Raw genomic sequence first — 16,536 nt, forward strand, 5'->3', positions numbered from 1 at the left:
TGAGGACGCCATGTCTCTTGTCCTACATACTACCCTCACTCGTGTAGATGGAAAGAGAGGAAATTATGTGAGAATGCTGTTTATAGACTACAGCTCAGCATTCAACACCATAGTCCCTCTCAGAATGTTCAGCAAGCTGAGGAATCTGGGACTGAGTGACCAGTTGAGCAGATAGATTCGGGATTTCCTTACGGGAAGACCTCAGGTAATGAGAGTAGGCAACTGTGTATCCAGCGCAATCACCCTCCACACGGGAGCCCCGCAAGGCTGTGTTTTGAGCCCACTGCTGTACACCCTCCACACCTATGACTGTGTAGCCACACTCAGCTCAAGTTCCTTCATAAAATTTACTGATGACACAGTAGTGCTCAGCCTCATCTCCAACAATGATGAGTTGGCCTACTTGAAGGAAGTGGAGAACCTAGAAAAGTGGTACCAGGATAATGGTACAGCACAGGCAAAACCGGAGGTTAGAAATCCGGGAGTAATTCTTAACCGTCATCTGAAGTTTTAAAAGCCACATTCAGTATATTACAAAGACAGCATTTTATTTTCTGAGGAACATGTCAAAGATCAAAACTTTTTTTATCACATAATAATGCTGAAAAATTGATACATGCTTTTATCACCAGTCGCCTTGACTATTGTAAGTCACTTTTTATGGCTTTGCCAAAAATGGCTATTTATGAGTTATTAATTCAGAATTATGCTGCCAGAATATTAAAATGAATCTATTAGACAATAGATCATATATCCCACCAATGCTGTACAGTCACACCTCGGACATTCGCGAGGTTACGTTCCAGAACCTCCTCACGAATGAGGAGGATTCGTGGATGTTTGGTAGAGTCACTAAAAATGGTAATATGTGTTTATTTCTAAAGTTGAAATATTACCCCAGTCATGCTCCCAAAACATTTTAATTTCATGCAAAAGTTAGTGTAATACATCCATCCATTGTCCAAACCACTCATCCTACTGGGTCGCGGGGGGTCCAGAGCCTATCCCGGAAGCAATGGGCACGAGGCAGGGAACAACCCTGGATGAGGGGCCAGCCCATCGCAGGGCACACTCACACACCATTCACTCACACATGCACACCTACGGGCAATTTAGAAACTCCAATTAGCCTCAGCATGTTTTTGGACTGTGGGGGGAAACCAGAGTACCTGGAGGAAACCCCACGACGACATGGGGAGAACATGCAAACTCCACACACATGTGACCCAGGCGGAGACTCGAACCCGGGTCCCAGAGGTGTGAGGCACCACTGCACCACCATGCCGCAACACAACAAACGAACTTAAACCAACCAACAAAAATAAAATCAACTTAAGTTAATTAATCAAACACAAAAAAAAAAAAAAAAAACACACTCCAGTATCTGATGTTAGAGGCAGAAGAAAATAAATCAAAATGAAATAAACACTAATACTGTTGAGAGAAATGAACTGAATTTAAATTCAAATATGAAAACCAAAATAATTTTAAACAACCAATGCCAGCAAAACAAAACAATTAGTAACAGACAATATGCAATGAAAGAACGGAAAGGAAAAAAAGCACAACAACATAAAACGAAACAAAATAATAAAGAAAGCAAACCAGGAACAACCAACAACTCAACCGAATGCAACAAATAGAATATATACATATAACAAAGAAATATGAGCGGGTCCAACAGAGCAACAGCGGTCCTACAGCGTCACCACAGCGATCTTGCAGCCATTATATTCCAGACGCCATCGATCAGGCAACACCTACAATCACATGTGAAAGAGGAAAGAAAACACCATACCGGTGTCACACTGGGAGGGAAAGCGTCCTACTATAAAGCTGTGCACGCTCCGCCTAAGACAAGATTTACTGCGTTACATGGGCAAAAGGCAACGAGTCAGATGAAGGGTGACAACCGGGAAGTGGGAGGTATCGAAGCCGGTAAGCCAAGGAATATCCTGACTGGCGCCTAAGCCTTATATAGGGTGCCCTCGTGTGGATGATTGGTTAACATGCTAAACACTTCACCTGCTACATTCTCTTTGTCAGAAGTTATACTGGCACATTATCAAGCTTACATTAGAGTATTTTCTGTTAATTGAGCATTTTCTAATATAACTGCCTGTCAGTACATGTAAACTGCCAATGTGTATGAAATGTCGTTCTGATGATCAACAAACAAATTCACCAAAATAAGGAAGTAACTTTGGAATACTCACCATTACAAAACACATCCTCACATGATTTGATTTCATTTGTCTTTTAGGGAAGTTTTATTTTTGACACTGGGTGGTGGGTTTGACCTTACGAAAATTTGCAAAGGGTTATAAGTTCGTAACCCTCAAAATTAAATGACTATCAAAAAATAATCTGTGATGTGTGGCATGTAGGTAATACAGCGGTATATCTAAGGTTATTGAAGGTTACACTTTTTCAGATTTCAAATTTGCCTGAATTGCTACCTTATCATACCATTTGTTTACGGATTAGCATGCAGGCGGATTTTTGCTTGCATCTATTTCTTTAAAACCAGATAAATTCTTTTTAACCTTCCGAAAAACATAGCTATTATTACTGCTAGATATGTTTAATACTTCTTCAGAACCAGTCTTGCAGTGTGTGATGCCTGACCCGTCCTCTCCTCATGTGTGCCACGCCCCCTGATTACCCACGTGTGCTTCCCCGATTGTTTCCAGCCCTGTCTGATTATGTTGCCCAGCTTTAATATATTTAAGTCCTGGTCTCCCCTGTTTCCGTGTCTGTCATTGATGTTACCTGACATTACCTGCTGTCTGTGATGTTTCCTAGTTCCCGTTCGCACAATAAATCCCCGTTTGCCCTGTTATTGCCTGATCGCCTGCCTCTCTGCCCGTCGCCCTGTCCGTGCGCCTCACCCGCTATCGCCAGCCATGGCAGACCAGGACAAAGCAGCTTCCGTAACTGTGGAGGATTACCGCAGTTACGTCGATCAGCTGCTATTCTGGAAAGCCCAGCCCGGCATTCGGGCCCAAGAGGGAGGATTCCCCGGCATGGAGACGGGTGAGCCGGAATTGGGATATTCTGCACCAGCTGTCTCTCGAGGAGGGCGCGCACCTCGCGAAAGCGGTGCGCGAAAATTTCCGGCAGCTGGCCGAGCTCCGGGAGGAGCGCTACGTCGCGCCTAGAGAGCCGGGGACGATCCTTTCGCCGTCCGTCTTTCCGGACGTCGCGCCGCCTCCTGCCCTGTTTTTGCCTGATCGTCTGCCTCTCTGCCCGTCACCCTGTCCGTGCGCCTCATCCGCAATCCACGAGCGTGACACAGTGATATTGGATCACCTTTTTTGTAGAATTTTATTTGGTAGCAGCCATTGTTTAACACTGCTTAATATGTTATAATTGCATTTATTAATGCATTTAGAAGCAGCACTTTGTTTTCTTAAGTTGTACAAGCTGCATTCAATGCAAAAATCCTTCCATCCCAGAGCATTTATGGGACGCAGTCTAAACACTCATCATTCATGATGCAAAACGCAAAGAATATGAAATAAATTTTCTCCAAAATCACTGTAAGAGATTTTATCCTACCTCACTGCTTTTATTAATGAAGGACTCTTCCATTATAGATGTGTTATATTCACAATTTTCAAATGCTGGATGCTTTGTTATGAAGCTACTACTAATAAATTGTTTCATAAATCGGAACTTCATTTCTCTTCCCAGTTTATGAATTGCAGAGGCATGCAGCACACAGTGAAATCAGTCAAAAATGAGCATTTCCTAGGAAGCAATATGAAGACTATTAAAGTAGCATGGATATGAATACTGGGACCTGTCCATAGTGGATGGGTCAGCCCACTCCGAAAACTGTTAATTGTGTAGATTTTCATAACCCTATTCTGATACCATGTATCTATTTCTGAGCATTATAAACACAGTATGTTTCTGTTTTACTCCAGTTGAAAATGGAGAGGATCACTCTGAGAATGTGGGGGGGTGATTTGGGTCTTCAAGATCCCCAACTGCCAGCAGACGTCACGGAACACCTGCGCCTCATAGATACCACAAAACTTTGCTGAAAGAGTAATAATATCTTACTGTTCATGTAAAACAATAAAGGAAAAACATGTAATAGAATTAGAGCAAAAGAGAGGTCACGTGACGCTCGTCGCTAATGGCTGCCTAACTCTGCTCGTCCGCGCGTCCCATCCACCTATTTGCCCTTTAGTCAGTCCCCTTGTCACTTACCCGTTCGCAATTCTATACGAATTCGGCGCTCATTCTTTTATTTTTCCTGATGGCTGCTAATCAGCGCAGACCTCGCCCAGTTCTTTCCAGTCCGGAGAAGAAAGTGCCCCGCTCTGATGGCGGCGCTTCTGAAGAGGCCCTTTCCCCTCTCCTGGCACCTTTTCTTGAGGAAATGAAGAACTTCGTTTCCGAACAGGTGAACTCCTTAAATGGCACGCTCCAGCAACACCATTCGGAGCTCCGCGCTGACCTGAACTCGCTGAGGGCGGACTTTAAATCTATTCAAAAAGAAGTCGCCTCTGTGAAGTCTGTGACTGATCGACACTCCAGGGAGCTGGCTGATTTTAATAAGGGCCTACTTTCCCTGGATGTTAAAATCACTGAGATTGAGGACCGCAGCCGTCGCCTTAATCTTAAAGTAGTTGGGATTAAACTAGGGCGCGAAGGGGGCGATATGCGGTCTTTTCTTAACAGCCTCTGGCCAGCTATTTTCCCCCATCTCCCTAATTTCCAGCCAGCCATTGACCATGCCCACAGGCTGCATGGCCGGTCCGATACCTCTTCTCGTCCGCCTCCCATCCTCATGCACTTCATGGACTTCCGTGACCGGCAGGCTGTGGTACGTGAAGCCCGCAAAGTCCAGGACCTCAGTTTTGAAGGTGGGAGAATTTTCTTCTTTCAAGACTTTAGCGCCAAGACGGCTGCAGCCAGGAAGGCGATGAACGCGCCGATCCGGAGAGCGAAGGAGTTGGGTCTTTCTCCTTTCCTGATTTTCCCTGCACGCCTGAAGCTGTCTTTTGGAAGCCAGCAGGTCATGTCCGCTACTCCGGAGGACGCGAATACCGCCATGGATCATTTTCAGTCTCTTGGGACTCTTCCCGTATAATTATTTCGCTCCCCTTTGGGTTTGCCGTTTTCTTTTTTATATATTATTATTCATTTATTTTTACATTTATTATAATTTTTCTGCGATCGCTGTGGGTCCTGTATATTGTTTTGTTATGGGATGTTTTTGTTTTTGTTTTACTCTGCACTTTTCGCCTGCTTCTATTAGTTTATTAATTGGATGTCTGCTTTAGTGCTATTGCCTGACTACTCCCATTTGCCGTTTTTCCTGTTCGGTACACGGGGCAGCAGCAGTGGCACGGGGTCTGTTTTATCTGTGTCTCTGTTACTCAGAATGGGCTGGGGGACGTGTGCGCGGAGTTAGTCTGTTTTGCGGCTTAGCTTCGGGCGCCACGTGCGCGCAGTTTCTGACTTCGGTCGGAGGGGGCGGGAGGGGGTTGTTCTGGACCTGGCCGCAGTCCCGATTTAGTTTTTTAATGTCTTCTATGTTACTGCTGCGTTGCCTGTCCGGAGCATGGGTCTGGGGGATTTTTGTGTCTGTTTGGGGGGGTGGGAAGGGGTTTTTCCCTGAGACTTAGTTCTTGAAGTCACGGTTCATCGACCGGCACATTCAGCTTCTGGTTCATGTCTGGCATATTGAGATTTTGTTAACTTGTTTTTTTTTCCTTGTTTACACCTTACTGTCTGTTTTGTTTTGATCATGGCCAATATAAATATAGCTTCCTGGAATGTTAGGGCTCTGAATACCCCCAACAAACGGTCCAGTGTGACTGATTTTTTGAAGAGGCAGCACGTCGACCTTGCCTTTTTAATTGAGACCCACCTTCTCCAGCGAGATGCACTGCGGGCGGCCTCCAGGTTCTACAGGGTTATCTCCACTTCATCAGCTTCCTCACGTAGATGTGGAGTGGCCATATTGGTCAAGCGGTCCCTTCAGATTCATATTCTTAACTCGGGGGGATGCTGATGGCAGGTACTGTTTACGCCCTCTCTGACCTGGGGGGTAGGAAGGTCTGCTTTGTTGCCGCATACGCTCCCACTCCCCCACGCGCCTCATTCTTTCGGGATCTTTCTGACCACCTTCTTAAATTTCAGGAATTTGACCTTGTTATTGGAACTGATGCTAACGCTGTCCACAACCCTGTCCTTGATAAATCTCCCTCTCTCGTGGGTAGCCGGGTGCCTCCCTCCACACGTTCCCTGTGTAAATTCGTGGAGGACTTGAATTTGGTCTACTCATTCCGCCTAATTAACCCCTCCGCCAGAGAATTTTCCTTCTTCTCACCTCGCTTCAAATCCCAGTCTCGCATAGACTATATCTTTGTTTCTCGCTCTCTTGCCTCTGCTGTTTCTAATGCTTCTCTGATTTCTTCCTCTTTGTCTGACCACAAGTGTGCTCTCCTCCACTTAGCTGTACCTACTCTTTCTCCTCGGGCCCCAAGATGGAGGCTCAACACTTCTTTGCTTCAAAACTCTAAATATATAGCCTATCTGACTCCTAGACTTGAAGAATTTATTTCAATTAATACAGGCTCAACTGATGACCCAGTCTACTGCTGGATGGCAATAAAGGGCTTTCTCCGCGATGCCACGGTTGCTTTTGCCAGTGGCCTGGCTCGCGAACGTCACCGGAAGATCTGTGATCTCGAAAGGCGGCTAGCTCACTTAGAGAGTGCTCGTCCTGTAGTGGTTGATCCGGATCATGAGACCCTCATTTTAAACACCAGGGCGGAGCTAAATGTCCTTCTGTCACACCGCGCTGAGTTTATGGTTCATCGCACTAGGTCACGATATTATGTCTCAGGTGCTAGGCCCAGTAAGTTGTTGGCTCTCAGGCTCCGGCAATGTGACTCTTTCTCCTCAATTTCTTCTGTTAGAACCAAGGACGGAGCTCTCACCACTGACCCACAGGAAATTAACAGTAGCTTTTTTCAATTTTACTCAGATCTATTCTCCCCTCCCACTGTCTTTCCACCCTCTGACCCTGATTCGTTTCTTGACTCTGTACCACTTCCTTGTCTCTCAGGCCCAGAAGCCTCTATGCTCGAGGCTCCCCTTTCAATGCCAGAACTTAAAGAGGCTCTGGACTCCATGAGCCCTGGGAAGTCTCCAGGGCCCGATGGCCTCCCTCCGGAACTCCTTTCTGCCTTCTGGAAGCAGCTCTCTATTCCGCTCTTCCACATGCTGAATTCTGCCATTTCTGCCTCCCATCTCCATCCTTCTCTTAATCAGTCCTTGATGACTTTGTTGCTCAAACAAGGTAAGGACCCTACAGATTGCTCCAGCTATCGCCCGTTGTCCCTTATGAATTCAGACATCAAACTGCTTGCCAAGGTGCTTGCCCGTCGACTGCAGGCGGTGATTTCCAAATTGATTCACCCAGACCAAACTGGTTTTATTAAATCCCGTCACGCGGCCGACAACATCCGTCGCCTCCTCCATGTACTTCACACTGCTCCTTCCTTTCCCTTCCCTGCTGCCCTTCTCTCTTTAGACGCAGAGAAGGCTTTCGATAGGATGAATTGGTCTTTTTTGTGGAGGGTCCTGCATAGAATGGGTTTTGGCTCTTATTTTACCAACCTAGTCCAGACCCTTTACTCCTCCCCCTCTTCTGTCCTTTTGACTAATGCCAACATTTCTCCTCCTTTTCGGCTTCTTCAGGGGGCCAGGCAGGGCTGTCCCCTCTCCCCCCTACTCTTTAATCTGTCGTTGGAGCCTCTGGCTGCCGCTCTCCGTCACTCAGATGTTATTTCCCCTATCCTAGTGAAAGGTGTCCCTCAGACAGTTTCTTTATATGCTGATGATCTGCTTCTTTACCTCGGCAATGCTCCTGTGGATCTCCCTCATGTCCTTAGCCTGTTTCAGTCATACGAATCCCTGTCTGGCTATAGGATTAACTGGGCAAAATCCTCTCTCCTTCCGTTGAATCCTGCCTGCCGCTCCTCTTCACTTCCTCCTTCTATTCCTCAGGCAGGGTCTTTCAGATACCTGGGGTTGGACATTTACCCATCAGTTGCAGAGCTCACAGCTGCTGGCTTCCGCCGCACTCTCGAGGGCATTAAAGCCTCGATCTCCTCGTGGTCTTCTCTTCCCCTCTCATTTCGGGCTAGGCTGGCTGTTATTAAGATGAACGTGCTCCCTAGAATTAATTTTATGAGTTCCATGCTTCCCCTCTCCCCTCCACCTGGGTACTGGGCTTCGGTTAAGTCTACTATTTCTACTTTTCTTTGGGATGGCAAGAGACCCTCCGTCAGACACTCTACCCTAATCCGTGACCGGTTGGATGGAGGCGTCTCTCTACCGGACTTCGAAATTTACCACCTTGCTTTTACTCTAAGGCCAGTTTGGAGCTGGATCAGTCCTCCCCAGCATCCCCCTGCCTGGCTTCCTATCGAAGCAGAATATGTTCTCCCCCATCGTCTAGCCTCGCTCCCTTTCCTCCCTGTTAAATTCAAATCCATCTCTGCCTCAGTCGGTCCGATTATCTGTCAGGCCCTTCGCACATGGAGAAGGGTTGAGAAATTGTTGGGCCCCTTCCCAAAATGGCACCCCAGTGTTCCGTTGCTCCATAATCCTGTCCTGAACATTGGAGGCCGCCCCATCTCTTCCTCGCCCTGGTCTCAGTCAGGTATCTCCACCCTGGGTGATATTTTTGATAGCTCGGGTCTCAAATTGTTCCAGTCTCTTAAGGTCACATTTAATCTTCCCTCTTCTTCATATTTTTTCTACCTCCAGCTGAGGTCCATGCTTAGGGCCTGTAATATCTCCTTTTCCTCACCTCTTCCGTTTCACCCGCTGTGCAGATTTGCTCTGTCCCTTTCTCCTGTTTCTAGGCCCGTGTCCAGTCTCTATTCCCTCCTCCGCAAATCCTCTCATAAACCTCTCCCCATAATTTCTGTCTGGCAGGGGGAGCTCTCTCCCACCCCCGTCTTATCTTGGAGTGTTATTTTTCATAATATTAAAAATTGTTCTAAAAATCCCAATCACCAGCAAACACAATTTAAGTTTGTTCACAGATTATACCCCACTCCCAGGAAACGCCATCTCATGGGCTTAGAGCCTGACCCCTTGTGTCATCTTTGTCCCCTCCAGGTCCCTGGTACCTTTCTCCATATGTTCTGGGACTGTCCTCCAGTGGCTGCTCTTTGGGATTATGTGGCCAGATCTCTCTCTTCAGTTCTTTCCTCTCCCATCCCCCTGTCTCCCATGGTCCTTCTTCTCCTGGACTTCTCTTCTCTCTCTCTCTCTCGCTTCCAGCAGAGGCTTCTGATGTCTGCCTCCTTAGCGGCCAAGTTGTTATTAGCCTCTCGTTGGAAGTCTCCTGATCGTGCCATTCCTTCTGTCTGGAAGTCCACCTTTCTTGATCTGCTTCTGCTGGAACTCTCTGCAGCCCGGATTAACAACTCGTCTGGTTCTACAATCCAGAGCTGGGTCCATGACGTGCAGCTGGTCAAAGATTGGTTGCAGGTCATGTCCTGAGGCCATATTCCTTGTTTTTTGTTTTGATTTTACTTTCCTAATTCTAACATTTTTCAGTGGTATAAGTGTGTTATTTCTTTTATCCTCAATTTTTATCTGTGCTCTCCGTGGCTGAGTGTGCCGGTGACCTTTATTGGTTTTTTGTTTCTTTATATTTGAACTGCTGTCTCAGGGTGTATTGGGGGTGGGGTGGGGGTGGAGTATGTTCTGTTTTGTTCCATTTTGTTCTTTGTTATAAAAATCTCAAATAAAAATTTGGTCACAAAAAAAAAGAATTAGAGCAAAAGATTAAATCGTTAGAAGCAGCTTCCTCATCACAAGAGCATATAATTAGCAACTTCAGAAAACTGAAACTGAAATTTAATTAAATAAGAAGGCACAATTTCTGGTAGAAAGATTATGTTTGGAGAACTTTGAACAAGGCAATAAATCTGGAAGATTCCTGGCTAACCAGTTAAAACTAAAGAAAAATCAACAATTTGTTTTATTAAACAAATAAATTTATTTATTAAAAATTTATTAAACACCTTATCGTGGTGGAGAGGTTTGCGTGTTCCCGTGATCTCAGGAGCTATGTTGTCTGGGGCTTTATGCCCCTAGTAGGGTCACCCAAGGCAAACAGGTCCTGGGTGAGGAACCAGACGAAGTGCGGCTCAAAAAACCCCTACGAAGAAGCAGATCATGGACAGACGATTTCCCTTGCCCGGACGTGGGTCCCCGGGCCCCCCCCCTGGAACCAGGCCTGGGGGTGGGGCTCGATGGCGAGCGCCTGGTGGCCAGGCCCACACCCATGGGGCCTGGTCGGGCACAGCCCGAACAAGGCAAGTGGGTCCCCCTTCCAATGGGCTCACCACCCATGGGAGGGGCTATAGGGGTCGGGTGCAATGGGATCTGGGCGGCGGCCAAAGGCGGGGACCTTGGCGGTCCGATCCTCGGCTACAGAAGCTAGCTCTAGGGACATGGAATATCACCTCTCTGATGGGGAAGGAGCCTGAGCTGGTGCGCGAGGTTGTGAAATTCCGACTAGATATAGTCGGGCTCACCTCGACACACGGCTTGGGCTCTGGAACCAGTCTCCTCGAGGGGGGTTGGACCCTTTCCCACTCTGGAGTTGCCCGCGGGGAGAGGCGCCGAGCGGGCGTGGGCATACTTATTGCCCCCAGGCTGGGTGCCTGTACATTGGGGTTTACCGCAGTAGACCAGAGGGTAGCCTCCCTTCGCCTTCGGGTGGGGAGACGGGTTCTGACTGTTGTTTGCGCTTATGCGCCAAACGGCAGTTCAGAATACCCACCCTTTTTGGAGTCCTTGGAAGGGGTGTTGGAGAGCGCTCCTCCTGGGGACTCTCTTGTTCTGCTGGGGGACTTCAATGCTCATGTGGGCAACGACAGTGAGACCTGGAGGGGCGTGATTGGGAGGAACGGCCCCCCCGATCTGAACCCGAGCGGTGTTTTGTTGTTGGACTTCTGTGCTCGTCACGGATTGTCCATAATGAACACCATGTTCAGGCATAAGGGTGTCCATATGTGCACTTGGCACCAGGACACCCTAGGCCGCAGTTCGATGATCGACTTTGTAGTCGTGTCATCGGACTTGCGGCCGCATGTCTTGGACACTTGGGCGAAGAGAGAGGCGGAGCTGTCAACTGATCACTACCTGGTGGTGGGTTGGCTCCGCGGGTGGGGGAGGAAGCCGGCCAGGCCTGGCAGGCCCAAGCGTATAGTGAGGGTCTGCTGGGAACGTCTGGCAGAACCCCCTGTCAGGGAGAGTTTCAATTCCTACCTCCAGCAGAACTTCTCCCATATCCCGGGGGAGGCGGGGAACATTGAGTCCGAATGGGCCATGTTCTGTGCCTCCATTGTGGAGGCGACTGACCGGAGCTGCGGCCGTAAGGTGGTCGGTGCCTGTCGAGGCGGTAATCCCCGAACCCGCTGGTGGACAGCGGTGGTAAGGGATGCCGTCAAGCTGAAGAAGGAGTCCTATCGGGCCTTTTTCGCCTGTGGGACTCCAGACGCAGCTGACAGGTACCGGCAGGCCAAGCGGGATGCGGCTTTGGCGGTTGCTGAGGCAAAAACTCGGGCGTGGGAGGAGTTTGGTGAGGCCATGGAGAACGACTTCCGGACGGCTTCGAGGAGATTCTGGTCCACCATCCGGCGGCTCCGGGCGGGAAAGCGGTGCAGCATCAACACTATTTATGGTGGGGATGGTGCGCTGCTGACCTCAACTCGGGACATCTTGGGTCGGTGGAAGGAATACTTCGAAGACCTTCTCAATCCCACCGACACGCCTTCTGATATGGAAGCAGAGTGTGGGGACTTGGGGGTGGACTCACCTATTTCTGGGGCGGAGGTCACTGAGGTGGTCAAAAAGCTCCTCGGTGGCCGGGCCCCGGGGGTGGATGAGATTCGCCCGGAGTTCCTTAAGGCTCTGGATGCTGTGGGGTTGTCCTGGCTGACACGCATCTGCGGCATCGCGTGGACATCGGGGGCAGTGCCTCAGGACTGGCAGACCAGGGTGGTGGTCCCCCTCTTTAAGAAGGGGGACCGGAGGGTGTGCTCCAACTATAGGGGGATCACACTCCTCAGCCTCCCTGGTAAGGTCTATTCAGGGGTCCTGGAGAGGAGGGTCCGCCGGATTGTCGAGCATCGGATTCAGGAGGAGCAGTGTGGTTTTCACCCTGGCCGTGGAACAGTGGACCAGCTCTATACTCTCAGCAGGGTTTTGGAGGGTTCATGGGAGTTTGCCCAACCAGTCTACATGTGTTTTGTGGACTTGGAGAGGGCATTTGACCGTGTCCCTCGGGGAGTCCTGTGGGGAGTGCTCCGGGAGTATGGGGTTCCGGGCCCCCTTTTAAGGGCGGTTCGGTCCCTGTATGACCGGTGCCAGAGCCTGGTCCGCATGGGCGGCAATAAGTCGGACTTGGTTCCGGTGAGTGTTGGACTCCGGCAGGGCTGCCCTTTGTCACCGATTTTGTTCATAGCTTTAATGGACAGAATTTCTAGACGCAGCCAGGGCATTGAGGGTGTCCGGTTCGGTGACCTCAGGATTAGGTCTCTGCTTTTTGCGGATGATGTGGTTCTGTTGGCCTCATCGGACCGTGACCTCTCACTGGGGCAGTTCGCAGCCGAGTGTGAAGCGGTTGGGATGAGAATCAGCAACTCTAAATCCGAGACCATGGTTCTCAGCCAGAAAAGGGTAGAATGCTCTCTCCGGGTTGGGGATGGGGTCCTCCCCCAAGTGGAGGAGTTTAAGTATCTCGGGATCTTGTTCACGAGTGGGGGAACGATGGAGCGGGAGGTCGACAGGCAGATCGGTGCGGCGTCAGTAGTCATGCGGGCGCTGCATCGGTCTGTCATGGTGAAGAGAGAGCTGAGCCAAAAGGCGAAGCTCTCAATTTACCAGTCGATCTACGTTCCTACCCTCACCTATGGTCTTTCGGTAGTGACCGAAAGAACGAGATCGCGGGTACAAGCGGCCGAAATGAGTTTCCTCCGCAGGGTGGCTGGACTCTCCCTTAGAGATAGGGTGAGGAGTTCAGTCATTCGGGAGGGACTCAGAGTAGAGCCGCTGCTCCTCCGCATCGAGAGGAGCCAGATAAGGTGGCTCGGGCATCTGATTCGGATGCCTCCGGGACGCCTCCCTGGGGAGGTGTTCCGGGCATGTCCCACTGGGAGGAGACCTTGGGGAAGACCCAGGACACGCTGGAGAGACTATGTCTCCCGGCTGGCCTCGGAACGCCTCGGGATCCCCCCAGAGGAGCTAGATGAAGTGGCCGGGGAGAGGGAAGTCTGGGCTTCCCTGCTGAGACTGCTGCCCCCGCGACCCGACCCCGGATAAGCGGAGGATAATGGATGGATGGATGGATGGATGCTGACATCAACAAATTTCTTAGCAATATAAATCTGTGAAAAGTTGAACAGATTACTGTTTTAGACTCTCCTCTATAAATATCTAAATTCAATGAAGCCATTCAGCATCTTCCACATAATAAAGCCCCAGGTCCCGATGGTTTCCAATTCTGCCTCCCCCTGATTTAATTGCACTTTAGTCATCACATATCAGTATACACACAGGGCCTTGGGGGACGGGGGCACGACACAGAGGTTGGTGGGTAGGGCTGCTGAGGTTGTCTCACTCACCTCTGCACTACTGCCACCCCTCAATTTTACTCACACCATATATATTGAGGGTCTCGATGGGGGGGGGGGGGGGTTGATGTGGAGGAGAGCTGTTCATAAGCAGCGCTCCTCTACGCTTCCCCCGTCAATTTTCAATCCATCTTAGTTTCTCAAGAGTTACACTCACCCCCCACACCACATACAGTCACATACATCATCACACACATCCAACACTCGACCTCTCACACAGGTGCATGGGGGAGGAGAGTGGGTGGGTCTTCCTACACCCCAGCTCCCTGCCCAAAATGGTGGGGGGGGCGCTTAGCTGGTCGCTCGGCTGGTGGCGCCCTGAGGTCGGTCGTTGGAGGACGGTCTGGAGTGGATGGGCTTACGTCTTTTTGTCTCTGTGTGTGGGTGTCTGTGTATGTTGTTGGGATGTGTGCATGGCTGAGAGGTGTGTTTGCGGGGTGTCTGTGTAGCTGGTAGGGGCCTGGGTCTAGGGCTAGCTGCTCTGTCCTGGGTGCAGCTGCCTCCTTGGCATGCTTGTTGGCCCTTCTCCTTGGGGTGGTGGCCTGGGTGGGGGGGGGTTCGGGCCTCTCCAGTATGGGTGGGGCTCTCTGCTGGGGGTTGGTGCAAGAGTGGCCGGCCCCTCGTGGGGTCAGCTGCCTGTTGCCTCTGATTCTCTGAGGCTCATGCCCTTTTGGCTGCAGGGGTTGGGTCTGGGACCTCCATCCTTCTCTGGCTGTGGTGGAGGCGTGGCTGTCACTGGGAAAAGGGGCCCCGGCTCTTAGCTGCTCTTAGGGGGCTGCAGATGTCTGGGGTCTCCTGGGCCTGTCTCCGGCGGCCTCTGGCTCTTGTGGGGCGTGGTTGTGGCCTCCCACCCTCATATCAAGTACGTTACGCATGCAACATACGCACACACACCCGCACACCTCGCCTACACAGATGAACAAACGCTTACACACACCCCTCCAAGCACACACAATTTTGTATGTTTGTATATCTGTTTTATTTCATTTATTCTTTACATTTGTTTATGTATTTATCCATGTTTGCATTTCTTTCAGATGCTGTTGATCCTTTGCCTATTTTCTCTCTCCTTTACAGATGCAGCAGTTGGCTGCCTGTTATGTGCTTCCTACTTCACTCCTGTCTTTCTTAGTTTATCTCTCACTTTCTCCTCCTTTTTTTCCCTCCATATCTCCCTCATATTCAGGCTGCTCGGCCACTGCAATATTTTACATATGCTAAAAATAAAATAAAATAAATAAAATAAAAAGAAAACGATGAACATGAGGGGCCTATACAGAGCTTATAGAGCCTCCCATGGTAAAGCAAACATGTTTGGCAGAGCAGGGCATTCAGACCACGATTCTGCTAAAGCTGCCGGACGGGACAAAAAAAGAAAAGAACAAAAAAAGTAATATTTCAACAGCAATTACAACTTCAAAATTATTATTTTTTTTGTTTTGTAGCTGGTATTCAGAAAGCTATTCTATTCTATTCTATTCTATTCTATTCTATTCTATTCTATTATTAAAAATATCAAGGTTTTTTTCCTGGCTGCTGCCTCAGTTGTTCTTAGTACAAGGCAGCATCCCTAATCTTGAGAAGTAAAAGAGAGGGTCCACAAAGCTACCAAGAACCAAGAAGGTGAAAGCCATGGAGAACAGATGACATTGATATTTTTGATCTATCATAACATTAAACGATGTTACAATTATCATGGGAAGGTAGTTGAACATCATCATCACCTGAAACACTAAGACTGTCCGGAAAGCTCTCCTCTTCATGAGGTTCATCTCCTCCTGTTCCCCCTCACCAGGACGAGGCTTCCTCAGAACTCTGAGTATGGAGATGCTGCAGAATGAATCTATAGTAAGGACTGGTACAAAAATGGCAGTATTTCCAAAGGGTATCATATAAAAAATTCTGAGAGTACAGAACAAAAGAGCAATGAACCAAACAGTGAGCAGAAGTTCCAGTCTGTAATTCACTTGCTTGAACTTTAAGAAGATGATTGGGTGGACCACTGCCAGGTAACGCTCTACACAGATGCAGCAGCGGAACAAGGGCCTGGAAACCAGGACGAATTCAAAACAAAAATCTAGGGCAGGCATGAAAAAAGGAATGTCCGACTGTAAGTGATGTAGCAGTGAGAAAAATACGCATGGACAGATGATGAGTTCTGAGAAGGCTAAGTTAAAAGCCAGTATGTCTGAGGTCACATGGCCCCCAATTCCTTTTAATAAGAGCCATACTACTCTAGCATTGAGCAGCAGTCCGAGTATAACATCTCCAACTACTGATGCATCACAAAGAAAATCAAAAGCATTGTCATTATTGCAGAGATTCTCTGGGATATTAAAGAATGCAGTTGTATTTTCTACAGAGAAATTCATTTTCAGAATATCAGTATCTGAATTTAAAGACAAAAACTTTAAGGGCAAAAATGAATGTGCTTGATTGCGTAGCTTTTTGTAGGTCTTCTAGAGTTCTGAAAATAGTAAAAAAAAAGAGAGAGTGTCATATTGCAGCCAGGCATGTGTGCAGGGAGACCAAGGTGCATATGCAGAGTCCAAGGGGGTTTCAATGAGGACACACAAGCTGAATACATACAACTGAGGGAACATAGAGACCACCGCCACCCGCAACCCTAAACACAACTACATACAACTACACAGGGGAATGACATGAGGATAATGAGATGAGGAGTGCTAAACCATAGATGTATGAATACAACAGGCAGGGTAATTAACCAATGTAATAGGATGAGGTAACCAAGGAGACATTAATGAAGGACTCATGGAAGGCACACATCAAGCCCTAGCTAGCACTCCAGACTCCACTCCAACATGACAGTGACAATAAGGAC

General features: G+C 48.7%; 1 protein-coding gene and 1 long non-coding RNA gene across 3 annotated transcripts in view; one reads left to right on the forward strand and one right to left on the reverse strand.

The window, feature by feature from the left end:
* LOC125704559 (endonuclease domain-containing 1 protein-like) overlaps positions 1-16,536 on the reverse strand; it is a 99,903-nt gene that overhangs the window by 8,113 nt on the left and 75,254 nt on the right. The gene's annotated exons all lie outside the window — the stretch shown is intronic.
* Positions 1,406-3,678, forward strand: LOC125704563 (uncharacterized). Its single transcript, XR_007381175.1, has 2 exons — positions 1,406-1,938; positions 2,905-3,678. It is a non-coding gene; the product is annotated as an uncharacterized LOC125704563 (long non-coding RNA).

Source organism: Brienomyrus brachyistius, chromosome 12 (assembly GCF_023856365.1).
Source record: "Brienomyrus brachyistius isolate T26 chromosome 12, BBRACH_0.4, whole genome shotgun sequence".
In the NCBI taxonomy this organism is placed as follows: domain Eukaryota; kingdom Metazoa; phylum Chordata; class Actinopteri; order Osteoglossiformes; family Mormyridae; genus Brienomyrus; species Brienomyrus brachyistius.